Source organism: Asparagus officinalis, chromosome 10 (genome assembly GCF_001876935.1).
Source record: "Asparagus officinalis chromosome 10, Aspof.V1, whole genome shotgun sequence".
NCBI classification, from domain to species: Eukaryota; Viridiplantae; Streptophyta; class Magnoliopsida; order Asparagales; family Asparagaceae; genus Asparagus; species Asparagus officinalis.
The window spans coordinates 71,529,354-71,545,158 of record NC_033803.1 but is presented as its reverse complement, the minus strand read 5'-3'; the positions used below and the strand labels follow the sequence as shown (position 1 = coordinate 71,545,158).

Below are 15,805 nucleotides of genomic sequence, written 5' to 3'. Positions count from 1 at the left end.
TCTCTGCCTGTTGAAGAGCAGCCAAAACAAATTATTGTGACACACAAGGGAATGTTGGATCCCTTGGAGGTCCATTTACTTGATTTCCCCAATATTGTAATCAAGGGTAGTGAGCTGCAGTTGCCATTCCAGGCTTGCTTGAAGATTGAGAAGTTTGGCGACTTGATTCTGAAGGCTACAGAACCCCAGATGGTTCTTTTCAATATTTATGATGATTGGTTGAAGAGCATCTCATCATACACTGCCTTCTCTCGTCTTATTTTGATACTTCGTGCACTTCATGTGAACAATGAGAAAGCAAAAATGTTACTGAAACCGGACAAGACTATTGTTACCGAGCCGCACCACATCTGGCCTTCTCTCTCAGATGACCAATTGATGAAGGTGGAAGTGGCTCTGAGAGATCTTATACTTTCGGATTATGCAAAGAACAATGTGAACACATCAGCACTGATACAATCTGAGATTCGTGATATAATACTTGGTGCTGAGATAACCCCACCCTCACAACAAAGACAGCAGATTGCTGAAATCGAGAAGCAGGTAATATATAAGACAGATGAAAGACTTAACTCGCTTCGACTCTGATGTTGCCTTCTACTCTTTGTTTACATTTCCTGGTTAATATTCACAGGCCAAAGAAGCAAGCCAGTTAACTGCAGTTACAACTAGGACAGCTAATGTACATGGTGATGAGTATTACGACAACTAGTCCATATGAGCAAGCATCACACCTTAATAAAACTGATTGGCGAGTAAGGACTATCACAGCTACAAATCTGTACCTTCGGGTTAGTCATATCTACGTTAATTCAGATGATATGAAGGTATTCATCTTGTGACGTCCCCTCTAATCTCTGTTGATTTCTATGTTAATTAGTATTATCATTAACTTTGATTTACTTCTGGAATTACAGGAAACAGGTGATACCTACATCATGCCCAAGAACATTTTGAAGAAATTTATATGCATAGTCGATCTCCAAACTCAAATTGATGGTTCTGTATGGTTTGAGTCCGCAAGACAATCCACAAGTGAAGGAGATTCGATGCATAGTAATGCCACCACAATGGGGGACCTATCAGCATGTCAATCTTCCTTCAGGTTTTCCGGAGCATGAGTTCTTAAATGACTTAGAGCCCTTGGGTTGGATGCATACACAGCACAATGAACTTCCTCAACTATCCCCACAGGTTTGTTTCCCATCCTTTCATTATGTATGTAATTTGGACGCCATTAAATCCGCCAATTAGGGTAAGAGAGAAGATTACAATTAATTGAGAAATGATGATTAGTGGTAGGCCTAAGAGAACAGGTTGAAAGCAGGGAGGATGGATATGATAATGATTAGAAAGCTCTAAACAGAATTGAACTGAAGAATAGAATTCATTTACCCGATGCAGAGAGAGAGCCTTTATTGTTGATGTTGTGTCCAGATTCTAGGGAACAACAAGCAATGGGATGGAGAGAAGTGCATCATTTTGACCTGTAGTTTTACTCCAGGATCCTGTTCTTTGACTGCATATAAGCTTACACCAACAGGTTATGAATGGGGGCGAGCAACAAGGACACTGGAAGCAATCCACATGGTTACCTCCCAACCCATTATGAGAAGGTCCAGATGTTACTTAGTGATCGGTTCTTGGGATTTTACTTGGTAAAACTTGTTTTTCACCACTTTAATCTTGCTTTCTAAAGGTTAACGAGAAAATATCCGGTAACCCAGGTCCATTGCATTAATAGTGCTACTAAAGGGACATCTCCCTTTGATCAATGTACAAATTCTCAAGTTAGATCCCAGGGTTGATATCCCTTGTCGTAGATTAGAATAATTGGATATTCACGTATGATTTGATTCAGGAAAACTGATTTGATCATCAATTTGGTCTTTAGGTACCAGACAACGGTCCTTGGAATTATAACTTCATGCCGGTGAAGCATACGGTGAGCATGAGATATGGTGTAAAGCTTGGAACACCTAGGGATTATTACCATGAAGATCATAGACCGACGCTTTTTCTTGAGTTCAGTAATTTAGAAGAGGGAGAGACTGCTGAGGCTGATCGCGAGGATACCTTCACGTAGTGATGACCTTCTATATTCTTAAACGTGTAGTGATGGCCTTCTATGTTCTTAAACATTTGTGCGTACAGGTAATTGATGTTCTTTTGTTCGTGTTTGCGTGCTCTCGATGATTCTCTAAATTACAACTAACATGTAATGAGTTGTTGTACATAAGATCTATTTCATGTGACATGTATCTAGGTTTACGACTATAAATCCTTTTTGATCTTCGGATGTAATATTATTCTAGTCTTTTTTTCCTTTCCTGTGGATAAGCAATGTAGTAACCTCGGCACTGATCTTTATTCTTTTTATTGTTTTACATTGTTTTCATTTGTTTGTTTTGTCGTAATATTTCTGTAGCTACTGAAACATGCATAATGTTTCCTGGAAATCATTCCAACTCAGTATAGAGTTAACTACAGAAGCAGGCATAACGTTTCCTGGAAATCTTTCCAACTTAGTATAGAGTTCTGATATGATCCTTATTCTTTTAGCTCTGCGCACTACATGCAGATTGGAATTCGTAGTGATGATTTGTTTTGCTGCACAAATAAAAGTTCTAGTATGTAGAAAGAGATAATTAAGAGAGCAAAAACCCTAACTTCATTAATTTATTCAGATACTAGATATATATATATATAGTTATACAAATAGGGGTATGGTTAACGGGTCACAGCCCATTAACCCAATACCCAATAGACTTAATCTAACACTCCCCCTCAAGCTGGAGCATAAATATTCACCATGCCCAGCTTGTCACATATAGTAGAAAACACCTTTGAAGAAGTAGCCTTGTAAGAATATCAGCAAGTTGTTGTGAGGACGGAGTGAATGTGAGAGATACTATCTTCTTCTCCCAAGCATCTCTGACAAAATTGCAGTCAACTTCAATATGTTTTGTCCTCTCATGAAATACAGGATTCTGTGCAATATAAATGGCAGACTGGTTGTCACAATGCATTGGCATGGGTCCAGACTGAACAAAACCAAGCTCTGTCATAAACTTTCTTAGCCACACCATCTCACAAGCAGTGTGAGCCATTGCTCTATATTCGGCCTCTGCACTAGATCGTGATACTACATCTTGTTTCTTACTTCTCCAAGTCACAAGATTACCTCCAACAAAAGTACAAAATCCTGAGGTTGACTTTTGGTCTCCCATGTCTCCTGCGTAGCCAGCATCAGAGAAAGCCGAAATGTGAGTATGCTCATGCTTCTTATATAACAATCCCTTGCCAGGACAACTTTTGACATATGCCAAAATCATCAGAGTTGTTGTCCAATGAACCTCTCTAGGTTTGTGCATAAATCTACTCAGCACACCTACTGTAAAAGTAATATCAGGTTACCAAAGTAATATCAGGTCTGGTAACTGTTAAATATATTAGCTTCCCAATTAGTCTCCTATATCGTGCAACATCATCTAGTAGAGAGGTATCATCACGCCACAAATCAACATTTGCCTCCATTGGAGTGCTTGCAGGTTTGCAGTCCAAAAGACCTGCTTCTTCTAGTAAATCTAGTAAATCTAGCACATACTTCCTTTGAGACAACAACAGACCATGTTTTTTATATGCAACTTCAATCCCAAGAAAATACTTTGGCTTTCCCATGTTCTTAGTGACAAAATGACGGTTTAGATACTCCTTAGTCTCAGCTAAGGCAACAGAGTCACTCCCAGTCAGCAGAATATCATCAACATATACGACTAAAATAACCAAACCAGTTGTTGTGCGTCGAAGAAAGACAGAGTGATCAGACTGACAACGTTGAAAACCAACATTAGAAATAACCTTGCTGAACTTATCAAAACAAGCTCGAGGACTCTGCTTTAACCCATAGATGGCCTTTCTCAGCCTGCAGATAAGATTCTCCCCCTGAGCAACATACCCAGGAGGTTGCTCCATATAAACCTCCTCGTCCAAATCACCATAAAGGAAAGCATTCTTCACATCTAGTTGGTGCATCGCCCAATCCATATTAACAGCCAGAGAGAAAAGAATTCTGATGGAGTTGAGACGAGCAACGGGAGAAAAGGTTTCAAAATAGTCAATACCATATGTCTGGGTATATCCTTTAGCAACCAGGCGAGCTTTATATCTATCAACAGACCCATCAGGACGATATTTCAAGGTATACACCCATCTGCAACCAACCACAGTCGCTCTAGTAGGAAGAGAAACCAAGTCCCAAGTCCCTCTAGAAAGTAGTGCATTCATTTCCTCATCCATAGCAGTAGAGGCTTTGGTGCAGTAGCCACAGGAGCAGATATCGGAATAGTAGTGGGAGCCGTAGAAGGTAGTGGCACCTGTGGACTGACAGAGGTAGTGGAACCAGAGGAAAAATATGGGACAGACTCAAAAAAGGTAACATCAGCAGAAACAAAATATCTCCTGGTGGTCGGATGATAGCACCTATACCCTTTTTGAGTACGTGAGTATCCAACAAACACACACTTAATGGACCTAGGAGACAATTTATCCAAACCAGCAGTCAAATCCTGAACAAAACACGTACAACCAAAAACTCGAGGAATCACAGAAAAACGTTTTTTAGCAGGATAAAGACAGTGGAATGGTATCAAACCATCAAGAACAGAGGAAGGCATGCGATTAATCAAATAACAGGCAGTGAGGACAGCATCCGACCACAAGTACTTTGGAATATTCATATGTATCATCAGTGTTCTAGCAACATCGAGAATATGTCTATGCTTCCTCTCAGCAACTCCATTTTGTTGTGAAGTGTGAGAGCATGAAGTTTGATGAATAATACCATTAAGAGCACAAAATTTTGAAACGTCATTTTTCATATATTCCAAAGCATTATCAGTACGAAGAATATGAACAGAAGTAGAGAACTGGGTTTTTATTTCATTATAAAAAAGTTCAATAACATGCGAGACTTCAGACCTCTCTTTCAACAAATATAGCCAAGTCATGCGAGAGAAATCATCAACAAAAACAATGAAATATCGAAAACCCTTCACAGAGGGAACACGACAAGGACCCTAGACATCAGAATGAACTAACTCAAACCAAAACTACTGCGTTTATCGACACGACTCTGAAAAGAAGCACGATGGTGCTTACCCAGTTCACATGACTCACAACCTAAAGAAGAAAGGGAAGACTGAACAGTAACTACCGATCTAAGTTTCTGTAGTGAAGGATGACCCAGACGCCAGTGCCACAGTAAGGTAGAATCAGGCTGTGCTGCAACAAGACCAGCACCCGGCACACTGTCGTCCAAATAGTACATACCTCCTCTCTCATGCCCTAAACTAATCGTCATCCCAGTTGCTAGGTCCTGAAAAACACAATAAGAAGGAAAGAATGTGACTTTACAGTTATTGTGCTTTGTAAACTTGCTAATGGATAATAAGCTAACAGGGAATTTAGGAGCATATAACACATCAGTGAGTTTCAAAGAGGAAGTAGCATGAACTACTCCAGCACCAAGAACTGGAGAAAGTGTACCATCAGCGATGCGAATAGAGAAAAACTTATCAGAAAGATGTAAAGAGACAACACGATCCTTTATACCTGTCATATGGGATGAGGCTCCAGAATCTAGTACCCATGGTTCATGAGGAGAAGCTATGTAAGCATCCATACCTGAAGAGGATGCATGAGTAGCCGAATGACTGTTCTGAGAGATCTCTAGCTAGCGTAACCTCTCATAATCTGCCTGAGAAATCTGAACAGTAGGAACAGTAGTAGCTGGATTACTAGAAATAATAGTAGAAATAGGTGAGCGAGTCGACTCGGGATCGGCTACTTGGGCCCATTGAGGACGACCAAACTTTTCCCAACATTTCTCAGAAATATGATTGGTCCTCCCACAATGACCACACTGACGTGAACCCCTATCAGAATCACCCTGTCTCCCACTAAAAGAGCCACGTCCTCCCAAAGAATCACGACCACGACCACGATCGCGGCCTCTACCGCGGCCTCTGCCTCTACTAGAGAACATGGCAGACTGATCCACTGAAGGTGGAGACGGTGCAGAAGTATCAGAAGAAACACCAGTAGAGACCTGCATGACTCTGGAGAATGTAGCAGTCAGGGAGGGAATCGAATCGCCACCCAATATTTGTCCCCGTACCTGAGACTGTAAATTAGGGTGCAGTCCAGAAAGAAACTTGGAGACAGCCAGATCGCGGCGATACCCCAACAATGTCGTGCAGGCTGATGCATCTCCAGTTCGTCTATCAGTCCCTTTAACTCACCAAAGAACTCCGGAACTGATCTATCTCCCTGTTTGAGCGTAAACAGTCGCTCATAAATCTCAAATACACGGGAAGCATTCTTCTCATTTCCGTACATAATCTTCAGGCTGTCCCACATCTCCTTCGCAGTGGTTAAGAACATAACACTGCTACTAATCTGTGGTTTCGTGCTGTTGAGGAGCCACGTCATAACACAATAATTAGACGAGAGCCAGGAACTGTAGGTGGGATCTGTGGTGGGTGGAGGAGATGCCAGAAGATGTGGAAGTTTGCTCTGAGCGCCAATGAAGATGCGGAAAGCCTGAGCCCAGAGTAGATAGTTTGTACCATTCAATTTTATTGTAGTCCCCAAGACTACCTTGGGCGCAGAAGTCTGACCAGCAGCAGCAGAGGGAGATGTAGAAGAGGAGGAGAGATCTGTTTCCGACATTGTTGCACAATAGTGGTAGGCAGATAGTAGTCAAATAATCAGGGCAGTAGTAGAGATCTGTTCTTTAAACATAGACTAAGAGCAGAAGGGTTTCAAGCTCTGATACCATGTAGAAAGAGATAATTGAGAGAGCAAAAACCCTAACTTCATTAATTTATTCAGATACTAGAGATATATATATATATAGTCATACAAATAGGGGTATGGTTAACGGGTCACAGCCCATTAACCCAATACCCAATAGACTTAATCTAACATAGTATATTTAGAATTCTTAGTGATGAATATGTTTTGCTACATAAATAAAAGTTCTACTATATTTATAGAACGCACACTTACAAAAGTTTATGCCCACTCCAAAAATTCTTGAATTTTTAAGGACTATAATATATGATATTTGTTGTTTTTGACTAGATTAGTAATCGTTGTCTCGCAGAAAATATTTTGTCATATTTCAAAACCACTACTAATTTTTTTTGGATTATATAACCATCATTATTGCAGTTTACCACCAAATGGAACACTATATTCAAACATAACATATTTGGTAGGTATTTTGACATTCCTGAATTTTTTTTGAACTATATCTCATAACTTTGGTTATTTTCAATCAACCACAAATTGTCATCTCACATAAAATATTTTATGTGTACTTCAAAATTTTCTAACTTTTAATGGACTATAGCTCTTAATTTTGGTTGTTTTTTACCAAAAAAACAAATTGACATCCCTTGTAGAGTATATTTCGCATTCTAGAAAATTTCTGAAATTTTGTAGACCATAGTACATGATTGTGTGTCGTTTTCAACCAAATTACAAATTGTCTTCATGCATAGAATATGTTACACATGCTCCAAAGTTCCGAATTTATGTGGACTATAATCTATGATTTTTCTGGTTAACTAAATCACAAGTTGACATACTGCATTGCATGGAATATTTATGCGTACTAAAAAGTTTCTGAATTAAGAGACTATGATGCATGATTTGATTGTTTTCACAATCACAAGTTCATGCTCTGCATAATATATTTAGAGTGTGCTAGGAAATTGTTGAATTTGTATGAACTATGCCTCATGACTTTAGTTGGTTTCATCCAAATCACAAATTGTCATACCATATATAATGCTTTATGCATGCTTTAAAATTCCCAAATTTTTTCTAACTATAAATCATGATTGTGGTTGCCACCATCATATCACAAATTGCCTTTCTGCATGGAATATTTAATGTGTATTCCAAAATTGCCACATTTTTGTGGACGATAATCCATAATTTTTTCTGTATATGACCAATCACAAATTGTCATCCTTATAATATATTTTATGCACGTTCTAAAATGCCCAAATTTCTATGTATAATATAATCCATGATTGTGGTTATTCTCAATCAAATCATAAATTGTTATTCCACAGAGTGTTTTATGTGTATTAAAAAAATTCTAAATTTCTATGGAGTATAATCCGTGATTTTGGTTGTTTTTGATCAAATCACAAATCGTTGTCCCACGTAGAATATTTTACCCGTACTTAAAATTCCTGAATTTTTTTTGGACTATAACCCATGGTTGTTCCCGTTTTGGACCAAGTCACAAATTGTAGTCACATATAGAATACTTTACCCGTACTCCATGCAATTCATGAAAGAACAGATTTCTCTCTTTCTCGCTTGCTTGCTTGAGAAGAGAGTTGGTTGTATGTAGTTATAGAACGCGTGTACAACTACAGAAAGATTACAAAGGGGTTGTTTTACGTGGCGATGACTTCAAAATTTCAAATATTTGATTTATCTTGCACAAGCTTTCCATTTTTGGTTGAAGTTATTTGCATTCACCACCTTTCCATCTTTAGAGGATTCTGAATTTATACCTTGGCTAATACTCCCCGGTAAGCTAATGTTCACTGCATGAACAGCAAGCGGATCGAAGTCGAGGAAACCTTGTGAAGACATTCCGATCCTTTAAGTGAAAATGTCAGCTATTTGATCAACTTGAAGAGACGAATCGCACTTGAATCTGCTTGGCGACCACTCTTTTTTCAAACAAAGTGGTGACCAATTTCTATGTGCTTCGTACGTACGAGCATGAAATATTGGATTCGGAGTGTCAATTTCCAGCTTCACAGAGCAGAGATTGAATATTTCATGTTTACTTCTTTTCAATTCATTGCCATAGAGATATGATGTCATGTACAGAATATTTTATGCTCCAAATTTTTTTGAATTTTTTTTATATATATCATTACTCATTATTTTGGCCGTTTGTCCGTTAAAAAAAACTTAGACAGGTATTTTTGTGGGCTTACTTTCAGGTTTTTTCCCCCTGTCATATAACATCAGCTGCATGAGTTCAGATCAGCCAGCATAGCAAACTTATGTCCAATGCACATGCCTCCCATCTTCACATTCCAAAAGCACGTGAGAACAGGAAAGATACATGATGATGCTTTGGGTGCTCGTCCTATGAGAACGCGAGACACATGCAATCTAGCTTTTCTCATCTTCTATTCTTAGTAAAGCTCGTAGCTGTAAGCCAACCAAACTGATCCCTGTACTGCATAAGAATAGATCCTTCGGTGAACAAATCAGAAGAAAGAGCAAACTTTTCAACCCGACTCGAGTCGGTGCGCCCGTCTTCCGTGTGAAACTGAATCACATTCTGCTGTCGCAAGTGCTGCTTAACAGCTCGCAGCACATGTCCTGGTCTTCTCTCTATGTCCACCGGATAACTGATGGTCTGAAGACCATCCGGTTTTTGATTTCTCATGGGCTTAAGGCGGAGCTAACTTATTATTGCGTGTCGGTTAACCGGTTGGAGCATTTATTTGCTCAATAGTATCATCGATGTCACAGCTGGGGGTGCCCCAGTTGAGTGAAGGAACAGGACTGGGACCGTTGAGCATGATGGAGCAAGATTTGCCATGCTCCGTGGATCCTTCTTTTACAAGGAGCAGAATCATACACCTGAGAAAGTACGGTCAGGTTCACTTCCACTGCTATCTGTTTGTGCTCACTGATGATGTAAATTTGGGAAACAAACCCCAGTAGATAGAAAGAAATCGACGCCAGACGCTGAAGAGAGACATTAGGCCAAAGCTTGCAGATATATATGTATGTTTCCTTTACTTCAAAACAACTATACATCCGCTACTAACGAGCAATATGTATGTATATCCAATTGACACCAATACAATGCATGTATTCCAAATTGAAATTCCAGTCACTCTCTCAGGACAAAATCAACTGTGACATAGCGAAGGCTCGATCGGAATAAAATTCAATGAGGACGGTGTGATATATATGCGATCGATATCAGCAACGCTTCCGCGAATGCTCCATGAACGGAGTTCCTATGGAAACAGCGGGAGGTTGAGAGAGGCGACGGAGAAGAAGAAGAAGAAAAAAAATCTATAACACTTTGAAACAGAATCAGAATCAAGTTTCTTCTTTTAAAGTACTAGCACAGGCTACCCCTGCGGCAGTGGAGGACTCCAGCGGCGGAGGTGATAGACCCGACCATGGATGAGGATTTGGCGCCGAGGCTTGAAGCTCTCGAGTAGCTCGCAGAGGCTCCCGCTCCCGACGGAATGAAGTACGCACCATTGAGGAGGAGGTCCCCTTCTGACCTCCAGTTCCAGCTCTTCCAAACGTCGCCGTAGGTGTCCACCCTTTTCGTTACCTGCAACGATCCCGACGAATGCAGTCAGTAGAAATTAGCAACGGCTCTCTGACATGATTTTTAAATCTTACATCGGTTTCGAATTCCCTCTCGGCCTAAGGTTATTTGGGTTTTCGACATGATTGGAAAATGTCCGTTATCGCGATCACGACCAACAACAGGAATGGGATTGTGCGGTCATGGCGACCGTAGAAGATTACCTCTTTGGCAAAAGGGTTCGCCGGAGCAAGGTATCGGTTACCCTGACTGTTGATCGTCGGGTTAGCACTGCCTCCGACGCGTACATCTCATGGTGTATCATTGTTAACGACACTGAAAAATATCCAGGCGGCCATCTGCATGCCAATTTTGCCCATAACAACCAGAAGCTTGGCGTCAGAGAAATCAAGAATTTCGTACTCACAACAAGTTTCACATAACTAATCCCTACTCGGCATTCTCTGCGATCAGCCCCACACCAAAATGCGTTAAAAAGCTATTGTCACTTGCACCCTTTATCCCTCAACATAAGAATCACTTGCCCCCACAGCGGGGGGGGGCGGGCGGCGGGGCGGGGGGGGGGGGGGGGGGGGGGGGGGGGGGGGGGGGGGCGGGGGGCGGCGGGGGGGGGCGGCGGGGGGGGCGGGGGGGGGCGGGGGGGGTGCCTCACCTCATTATGATGCAGTAAAAGTTAATTGTTCGAATGGTGATCGCGGTCGACGCGATACCGCGGGTCGAGACCCAATCAGCGCAGTTGCGAGCAGATAACAGTGTCGACCCAGATGTGCCGCTCGCCGCCGAAGATTGACACTCGTCGCCATTCGGCCATGCTCTTCCACCCGTACGTGCGAGGACGCGAGCGCTTCGCGACCATAGCAGCTTGCCCGTCGCTTGCCAGTCGCTGAATGCTGAATGCCGTGTATGATTGATGTTGGGACGCACTGGCATGGTAGATGCACGCGCCGGGAGCGATTGCTGCACGGTGGCGCCGCGTCCGTCGATGCGTCTTGGAATGCCTGTTCATGCATGAGTTCTTGCTGAGGGGTGATGACCAATGTGCCTTGCAACACGATCCAGGAGGCGGCCTTGCTCCTGGATGACGGCGTTGCGGAGGGCTGTCTCGGGCGGGTCACGGGCGTCGGTCGTCGCCTGGGGTCGGTGAGACATAGTACTCCGCGCCGTCGCGGCCCACCACGAGCGTTGGTCCGAAAGCCGTACCAGCTCGGTCCAGGGCGCTTGTCGGTTGCGGTGCCACTTGCGGTCGCCATCCGCAGCAGTCGTCCGATGGGGGTTTGCCGCGTTCCGCAGGCGAGAGGGTAGCGAGGGAACGGGCCATCGGCCATCGGTCCCTCCCACCCGTAGTGCGAGGGGCCGAGCTTCGATACATAGCTGTTGCCACGTCGCTTGCAAGTCGTGAATCGCTGAAATGCGTGGATGATGATGTGGTGACGAATCTGGATGGTGATGCACGCGCCGTAGCGATTGCAACGTGGCGCCGCTCGTCGATGTCTTGCAACGTTCATCAAACCGATGATTTTGCTATGAGGTGATCAGAACATGTGGGCCCGCTTGAACACGATCCAGAAGGCCTGTTCTGGATGACGCGTGGCGGAAGGGTGCCCGGCGGGGCGTTCAGGGGAACGTCGCTGCGGTCGGTGAACGACATAGTATCGCCGTAGCGCCACCGACACTGAGATACAAAGCCGATACCGACTCGCAGGCGCCTTGCGGTTGCGGAACTGCCAAACTTGCGTTCGCATCGCCAGCAGTCGTCGATGGGGGTTGCCGGTTCCGCAGGAGAGGTAGCCGAGGAAGGCGAGGCGTGTGATTGTTTATTGTCCTGCTCAAAAAATTACCATTTTTTTTTTCAAAAAAATGCATAACTGTGTGATCTTAAGTTTTAAGACGCCATCTAATTGCAATTTCATTTTCTGCAGCTCTTTTTCTACTAAAAAGTGAATGTTCACAAAAAAAATGCAACTTACTTTTAGCATAGCATTTGAGCATGACTCAATTTGAATGTAACATTTGGCTAAGTTACAGAGTAATATATATATACATAATTTACGTAATAGTTTCTTTTCAAATCTCTAATAATTTCTCACCCATTTTCTCTACTAGTACAAATATAATTCTCTGAAATGACAGTAGTTTTTTAATTTCCCCTTACTTTTTGCCACATCAAAATGAGTGGGTGTGGATTAATCGATTCATGTGGCACGTAAGGCCCATCACATGGCCCAATCAATTCTACAAATGATGCCTCAACAATGTCTCACTCGCACCCACCGACCCAAACCCATCAAAGGTCAAAAGCAAGTAACCGCAACGGTAACAAAAACCCACGGCGAATTCAGTCGATGGCATTAGATACGCACCCAAATCAAATTATATCGACCGTGATAATATCATTTTGATGTGCCGAACTGCCGTGGACCAGATGTACTGGATACTTTAATTCCCCGGGTTCCGGTCTATTTGTATCAATAACACACATCGATGCAGATTTATCTGATGCAATATATTCATATAATAAACCGGAATCACTGAATATTTATCTGTAGTAGTAGTAGTTTTTTCTCCCCTATTTTTTTCCCAACCATAAACACCGCTCTCATTAATGCGACAAGGGCCGTGGCACGTGAATGGGGGCAACCAACGGAGCGAATTTAATAAAGCCATGGATTTTAGTGACTCAACATTCAATTTTAGACAGCAACAGTTAATTGCCCAAAAAAAAAAAAAACGTACGTGGAATCCGAAGCTACCGAGGGCATGCGTGCGAACACGGAAAAAACCAGGGTCAAATTTGATAAAAAAAAAAGTACAACGATATGAAAATTAATACTCACGAGTGGACCTCGGAAGCGACCAGCTCGGGATCGTCGACAGCGCCCGCCACCGCCTCCCGTTGAGACCTGAGAAAAGCCAGTTGACGAAATTACCCCTGGAGCTAACTAAATCTCGCGCCAAATTCGTCGTCTAAGGAACCGAGATTTTAGCGTTTTTTTTGCTTTTCGAAGGAATGTAACCTGGCTTGTCGAGGATGACACTGACCGAAATACCCTCAGTCAACGCATCTAATTAGTTACTTTCACTATTTAAATTTTTTTTTTAAAATATGAGCTATTATGGCCTCAGTTCTTATGAAGTCCTCCTCAATAAGTAAATTTCACTCTTAATTAGTAGGACCTTGTTTAATATGGTTTTTTTTCCTTTCACCTGCAAATTATGATGTTAATATCAAAATTAATACGGTCCCAATAAACACCCAATTTAAGAGGTGTTTGGTTCAATTTCTACAAATTATAGGAAATATTTTCCACCCAAAATATGATTTCCTTGTATTTCTTAAAAAATTATAGAAATTTTTTTGAGAAGTCAAAAATATCCTTTTTTTTACTTTGCTTGTTTAGTTCAAAACAAGAAAATGACCCATAACTTCATAGAAAATAGCAAGATTTCTTATAATTTGTAGAAATTAAACCAAACACCCCCTAAATTTATAGAAAAGTATCAACTTTATAGAAAAAAGTCAATATGGGGTCAAATTTCTGAGTAATTTTCGTCCATTTTGAGAGAAAATTGATTTTTATAAATTTTGATACTTTTTGTATTTTACAGAAAATATTTGTGTAAATTTTTTTAAACCAAACACAGTTTACGAAAATCTACAAAAAAATTTTAATTATAGAATTACCATTGTCAGACATTTTGAGAAATTTTTTTTATAAAATTATGGAGTAGAGGTACCAAAATAGAAGGACTGGGGCGCATAATAGCAAATTTCAAAGTTGAGGGCGCTAATTGAAAATATTAAAGATAAGGGAGACTCCACATGGGGGGTAAAAAAAAAGATGGAACGGCAATCAGTTGTCGGACGATTCTCCTCCTTTTTCTCAAAAGAAAGTGAAAGGAGTGAAACTGTAAAAAAATTCGACGGACTGATCCAAGCCGTTGGATCTGATCACGTTGATCTCGTACCGACGGCTGAGATCTCACCGGGGCGGTGAGCCCAGTGCACTGCAAACTGTAACTGACCTCTGCTCTTCCGCCATTAACGAAGCTTCGCTGCTCGCCTCAACGCCATTGCTGGAGAAAAAAAAACAATTTACAGTCTCAAAATTTTCAGTTTAAAAGCTCAAAATTCAAGAAATTGAAGTGAAAAGGTCGCAGCTTTTCTGCTCAAAATTCACTCAAAATCGAAATGTATATACGTACCTCCCAAAACCGCCGGCCAACAAAACCAGCACCAGCGCCGAAACCGCCATCGAGGTCCACGTCAGCGGCTTAGCCATTGCCGCTAGCTTCGAAGCTCGATGGAGGAGGAGAGAAGGAGATCGATAGGAAAAATGTAAAATAGCGCACCCAAGCTTGAGCCTTGAGGCTCGTACCAACGCCAGCGCCATTTTATAGAAAATGTTCAGCCCTGGCCGCGGCTAACTTAAACCCTTGGCTTTTCTAGTTATTTACTGATCTGAACCACTCGCCAAAACTCTTAACGGTCTCGGTTTTGTTTTACTTGTGTACCCTCCAGTGTGTTTTATTTGCACATGCGCCCGAAACCTGAATTTTATCGGAACTCCGCACAGTTCCCGATCAGACGTGTAAACAGGGACCCAAAATATGAGACCATTTGAAGGGGTAGGTGAGGTGTCCCCTTCCTATTACATAATGAGCTGGCATGACCTGTTAGATCTAAACCAAAACTTGAGATCTAAAACCATATAGCCATGATTAATTCAAAGAGATTATTGTTAATCTCTTTGAATTAATCATGGCTATATGGTTTTAGATCTCAAGTTTTGGTTTAGATCTAACAAGATTGAATCTTTAACCAGAGATTTAAGATCAAAAAACCTAATAAAACTTAAATCCCTAAGAATTAATCAAGGTGACTCTGATACCACTTGTTAAATCTAAACCAAAACTTGAGATCTAAAACCATATAGCCATGATTAATTCAAAGAGATTAACAATAATCAAAAAAGAGCGGAAGCGTATACCTGAATCCATGGATAAACCTTAAGATTGGTTTTGGATCTTCTAACCTTAGGGTTTCTCTAAATCCGAATTTCTCTAGCTAGATGGGGGTGTAGAGAATTAGAGAATGTAACCCTAGGTTAGGGACCATAACCCCTTATTTATAGATGTTGTACTTTTATAATTTAGCCCCTCAATAAATCACAATTACAACCTGGTATTTACACATATAACCCCATGATTATATTTAAATACCCATTAACCCAACTTAATTGATCACTTTAGTGGGTTATCCTGAAAGATAGCAATACACATTGATTAATCATATGTGCCAACAAATAGATTTATTAGATTAAATCCAACATGACCAGCTCATTATGCAATAGGGAGGGGACATCTCACCTGTCCTCTTCATTGCTCTCATATTTTGGATCT

The 15,805-nt window shown here is 41.4% G+C and overlaps 2 pseudogenes; one reads left to right on the top strand and one right to left on the bottom strand.

The window, feature by feature from the left end:
- The window catches only part of LOC109826910, a 23,228-nt pseudogene extending 20,849 nt beyond the window's left edge, over nucleotides 1-2,379 (top strand).
- Nucleotides 9,815-14,790, bottom strand: LOC109826909 (annotated as a pseudogene).